This window comes from Schistocerca serialis, chromosome 8 (genome assembly GCF_023864345.2).
Source record: "Schistocerca serialis cubense isolate TAMUIC-IGC-003099 chromosome 8, iqSchSeri2.2, whole genome shotgun sequence".
NCBI lineage: Eukaryota > Metazoa > Arthropoda > Insecta > Orthoptera > Acrididae > Schistocerca > Schistocerca serialis.
In genome coordinates, this window is record NC_064645.1 from 488,903,544 (window position 1) to 488,909,739 (window position 6,196).

Below are 6,196 nucleotides of genomic sequence, written 5' to 3' on the forward strand. Positions count from 1 at the left end.
AGTGGTGGCAGTAGCAGTGGAGGATACATAAAGCCGGTTGTTGTAATGCGGAAACGGAGCCATTTATACGATATCCAACTGGGCATGATCGTTAGTTTTCAGGCCAAGAGTGGAAGAATTTTCGAAACGCAAAGTTTGTAAACTGTTAGCCTGCAGCCGTGATTAAAATTTCCTAACTAAACTCCTCCCGCACAGGACAGGAAGGCCCAAAGGGACCGACCGGCCACCGTGTCATCCTTAGGCCATGGATGCTGACATGGAAGGGCACGTGGTCAGCACACTGTTCTCCTGGCCGTATGTCAGTTTCCGAGACCAGAGCCGCTACTTCTCAATCAAGCCGCTCCTCAGTTTTCCTCACAAGGGCTGAGTGCACCCCGCTTGCCAACAGCGCTCGGCAGACAGGATGGTCACCCATCCAAATGCTAGCCCAGCCCGACAGCGCTTAACTTCGGTGATCTGGCGGGAACCGGTGTTACCACTACGGCAAGGCCGTTGGCGCATGGCAAAATGGCTTTATCCAAAACCGGCTGTGGTGCACCAAATGACAAGCGTGAACGACAGCTGCGGAGATGTGCTCGGGGGAACAGTCATGAAACTGTCGAAGAACTGATTGCCTGGAAGAACCAAGTGCCGCGTAATCTCCACCGCACACATTTTTTAACTTTATATGCAGTTAATATGGCATAAAATTTTAATTAATTTTATATTGCTTATTGTTGCGAGCACGACAGCTAAAATACGATTCTCACTATTAGTTTCTGCAGTTGGAAATATTTAAACTTTATGCACTGTGACCTATTATGTGGGGATACGCACAACACAACACAGAAAAATTTCCTGGTGTGGACGTACGATCTTTAATTTGCGAACTATTTTTATATAACACTGATCTGGCTAGCTATATATGGAACATGGTATCATTACTGTAACTAATCATGAAAAAAAAATGCCCTTAGCTACTTTCATCTCTTGAATGCACAGAAAATTACAATTATTACCTGTACGGAAGTTACAGTATATTATGTTCACTAAACGTAAAAGCTGCAAAAGATTTTATTTTTTTAAATCTATCATCATCATCATCATCATCATCATCATCAGTGTTGTGCCTAATGGCAGGTTTTCACATGGTAGTTCTCCGGGCTGTCCGGTCTTATACCATCCTCTTCAGGTCTGCATAATTTCCTCTTCCCTTTATGTCGTCTATCACCTTGTATCTCCTTCTTCCTCTCAGTCTTCTCCCACAAACCAATCCTTCCAAAGCATCTACTAGCAAGCACTCCCTTCTAAATGAATGTCCCAACCAGTTCTTTTTCCTTTCTCTTACAACCTTCAGCAGACATCTTCTCTCACCAACCATTTCCAATACTCTTTCATTACTCACTCTTTCCATCCAGCTTATTCTCTCCATTCTCCTCCACATCCACATCTCAAATTCTTCTAACCTTTTTTCATCCTCTCGTCTCAGTGTCCATGTTTCTGCCCCATATAGTGCCACACTCCAGACAAAACATTTGCCAACCCTTTTCCTTAGTCCTTTATATAATTTGCCACATAAGAGTCTCCTCCTTCTGTTGAATGCCTCCTTCGCTATGGCAATTCGAGTTTTCACCTCCTGGTGACATCTCAAGTCTTCAGTTATTGTGCTTCCGAGATATTTAAATTCACTTACTTGGCTAATGGTAGATTGTCCTATTTTAATATTGGACAGTCTGCGTCTTGTACTGATGAACAGACTCTTTGTTTTTGCTGTGTTTATTTGCATCCCATATTCCACACAAGCTTCATTCAGATCTTTGAGTATGTTATTCACTGCCCGCTTACTTTCTGCCACTCATACCATGTCATCAGCAAATCTTATACATTCTATTCTCTTTCCACCAATACATATTCCTCTTTTCCCATCTAAACTTTTCGCAATAATCTCTTCAAGGTATACGTTAAACAACAGTGGGGAAAGGCAACAACCTAGTCTAACACCTCGTCCAATGCTGCTTCCTTCTGACATTTCATTTCCAATCCTTATCCTTACTTTCTGGTATAAATATAGATTCCGTATCAGTCGTCTCTCTTTCCAACCTACTCCTTTCCTCTTCAAGATATCCATCAGCTTGTTCCACTGAACTCTGTCAAAAGCCTTTTCTAAATCAATAAAAACAGCAAAGATTTCTCTACCCTTTTCCATGTATCTTTCCCCTATCGTTCTTAGCAGGCCAATAGCGTCTCTTGATCCTTTTCCTCTTCTAAATCCGAACTGCTCCTCTGCAATTCCTCTATCCAGCTTTCCATATAACCTTCTATTCAACACTCTCAGCAAGACTTTAGCTACATGAGAAATTAGACTGATGGTCCGGTGCTCTTCACATTTTGTAGTATTTCTCTTCTTCTCTATTGGTATCATAACTGTTGCTGCGAAGTCCTCAGGCCATTCAACTTTGTCATATATCTCGTTACAGAGGTAGACTACTTCTTTTCTTGCCTTGTTTCCCAGACTCTTCAACAGTTCTGCTGGCAAATCATCTATTCCACATGCCTTCCTATTCTTCATCTCCTTCAGCGCCTTTTCTACTTCTGCTTCCAGGATGGTAAATCCCTTTCCATCTTCCGGCACATATTGCTCCTCTTCAACCTTAATTTCGCTTTGCATTTCATCCCCCTTATACAGACATTCAATATACTCTTGCCATCTGTTCAAAACGTCATGTGGTTCTTCTGCTAGAGTACCATCCGCTCTTTCTATTTCCATGTTATTCCTCTTTCTTTTACGTTCAAAAACTATCTCACTAGCCAGTCTATACATCATTTCATACTTTCCCTTTCTCTCCATTTTCTCTATTTCGTCGCATTTCTGTTTCATCCCTTTTTCTCTTGCTTCTTCAGTTTCTCTTCTTAATTCATTATTCAGTTTCCTGTACCCCTTTTTGCCTTCTTCAGTTTCTACATTTTTCCACTTTCTGCGCTCTTCCATCTTTTTCAACATGTTTTCTGTTATCCATTCTTTCCTGGTGCTTTGGGATACTCTAATTCCTAGTACTTCTTTGACAGAGTCCATGAGTTCTTCCCTCATTTTTATCCACTTGTCATTAACACTTTCATCAACACTATCTCTTTGCCATTTCTCCACAAATCTGTTCTCCAAATCTGACGCCTTTCCTACCTCTTTGAGTCTTTCTATGTTTAGTCTTTCCTTTGATTTACCTCTTCAGACTTTTTTCAACTTCACTTGTATTTCTCCCATCACTAGATTGTGGTCTGAATTTGTATCCACTCCTGGATAAGCTTTAGCATTCTTCAAACAGTTCCTACACCTTTTTTGTATCAGGATGTAGTCCAGCTGATATCTTTCACTATTCAAATTTGATATCCATGTGTAACGTCTCCTTTTGTGGTGTTCAAATAATGTGTTACCCACTGCTACTGTTTTTTTTTTTTTTTTTTTTTTTTTTTTTTTTTTACAGAAACTAATTAGTCGTTCACCTCTCTCATTTCTTATTCCTAATCCAAATTTTCCTACTGTATCTTCATATCTTCCTTCACCCACCACTGCATTCCAGTCCCCCACGATGATAATGCAGGCATTTCTATTTTCTTTCTCGATGAGTTCTTGTATTTTCTCATAATATTCTTCCATCTCCTCATCTCTGTGCTGGCTCGTTGGCATATATACCTGTATTAATATCAAATCTTTTGAACTACCCTTCAGTCGTATCATCATCAGTCTTCCATCAATATATTATACCTTCATTACCTTATTTTTCAACTATTGCCCTATCAATATTCCAAATCCGGTTTCACCACTCTTAATTTCCCCTGAGTAAAAGAGTTTATAATCTCCACTTTCTATCTCCTCATTCTCTCCCCATATCATTTCACATAAACTGAGGGCATCTAATCTGTTCCTTTCCATCTCCTGTTTTGCATTCTCTAGCTTTCCTGCTTACAGAAGTGTCCTCACATTCCATGTTCCAATCCGTATCTTTCCTCCCTTCACTTCCCTTTCTTCCTTTCAAATATGTCTACTCTCACTGCGTTCCCCTCACGGAGATCCGAATGAGGGGGAGTTTTAACTCCGGAATCTTTCACATGGAGAGACATACCATGTACTGCTTGGGATTGTAATGTGGTAGTTTCCCGTTACTTTCCACGTAGGCAGTAGTATGCCCAGCCAAAGTCAGCCGCTCACCATGAGTCAGACGCTGTCTGTAGCCGCCCCTCTGGGGTTCAGTCGCTACTTGTACTCTTTTTGTACCCAAAGAGAAAAGGTGCTTCTTCCGCCATCTCCGCCGTACCGAAGTCCATCTTCTCCGCCTTCACTGCCGTTGATATATATATACACTCCTGGAAATTGAAATAAGAACACCGTGAATTCATTGTCCCAGGAAGGGGAAACTTTATTGACACATTCCTGGGGTCAGATACATCACATGATCACACTGACAGAACCACAGGCACATAGACACAGGCAACAGAGCATGCACAATGTCGGCACTAGTACAGTGTGTATCCACCATTCGCAGCAATGCAGGCTGCTATTCTCCCATGGAGACGATCGTAGAGATGCTGGATGTAGTCCTGTGGAACGGCTTGCCATGCCATTTCCACCTGGCGCCTCAGTTGGACCAGCGTTCGTGCTGGACGTGCAGACCGCGTGAGACGACGCTTCATCCAGTCCCAAACATGCTCAATGGGGGACAGATCCGGAGATCTTGCTGGCCAGGGTAGTTGACTTACACCTTCTAGAGCACGTTGGGTGGCACGGGATACATGCGGACGTGCATTGTCCTGTTGGAACAGCAAGTTCCCTTGCCGGTCTAGGAATGGTAGAACGATGGGTTCGATGACGGTTTGGATGTACCGTGCACTATTCAGTGTCCCCTCGACGATCACCAGTGGTGTACGGCCAGTGTAGGAGATCGCTCCCCACACCATGATGCCGGGTGTTGGCCCTGTGTGCCTCGGTCGTATGCAGTCCTGATTGTGGCGCTCACCTGCACGGCGCCAAACACGCATACGACCATCATTGGCACCAAGGCAGAAGCGACTCTCATCGCTGAAGACGACACGTCTCCATTCGTCCCTCCATTCACGCCTGTCGCGACACCACTGGAGGCGGGCTACACGATGTTGGGGCGTGAGCGGAAGACGGCCTAACGGTGTGCGGGACCGTAGCCCAGCTTCATGCAGACGGTTGCGAATGGTCCTCGCCGATACCCCAGGAGCAACAGTGTCCCTAATTTGCTGGGAAGTGGCGGTGCGGTCCCCTACGGCACTGCGTAGGATCCTACGGTCTTGGCGTGCATCCCTGCGTCGCTACGGTCCGGTCCCAGGTCGACGGGCACGTGCACCTTCCGCCGACCACTGGCGACAACATCGATGTACTGTGGAGACCTCACGCCCCACGTGTTGAGCAATTCGGCGGTACGTCCACCCGGCCTCCTGCATGCCCACTATACGCCCTCGCTCAAAGTCCGTCAACTGCACATACGGTTCACGTCCACGCTATCGCGGCATGCTACCAGTGTTAAAGACTGCGATGGAGCTCCGTATGCCACGGCAAACTGGCTGACACTGACGGCGGCGGTGCACAAATGCTGCGCAGCTAGCGCCATTCGACGGCCAACACCGCGGTTCCTGGTGTGTCCGCTGTGCCGTGCGTGTGATTATTGCTTGTACAGCCCTCTCGCAGTGTCCGGAGCAAGTATGGTGGGTCTGACACACCGGTGTCAATGTGTTCTTTTTTCCATTTCCAGGAGTGTATATATATGAACACTATTAACTACCACGACTAACATGAGAGCATGAAACTAAAGAAAAAAAAATGAAATTTGATTATTATGTTATTAGACAGAACAGGTTTTGCATAGCAGTCTTTGATCACACACATGTAGAATTTTATCACTCATGAATTATTTGCGTAACTGATAACATAATAGCAGCTGGCACGACCACGTCCACCTGAAAATGACGTAATAAAATCCACAATTTCCCTCTGAAGTCTCCAGGAAGCTGAAAGAGATAATTTTAATGTACCATTACCTGCCCGCTATATTGCGGGAAAACTGCTCTCATTCAGTTTAATCTGAATTTGCCGCGGCAGTGGCTCCCGCGACCGGTGCACGGCTCTGCGTCATGAAAAACTCCTAATGTGCTGAGTACTGTTAAGAATGTGGAATGCTATCTTGAGCAATCTACCAAT

General features: G+C 44.6%; 1 pseudogene; it reads right to left on the minus strand.

The window, feature by feature from the left end:
- Positions 1 to 379: 379 nt before the first annotated feature.
- On the minus strand, positions 380 to 497 carry LOC126417310 (5S ribosomal RNA; annotated as a pseudogene).
- Between the last annotated feature and the right edge of the window lie 5,699 nt (positions 498 to 6,196).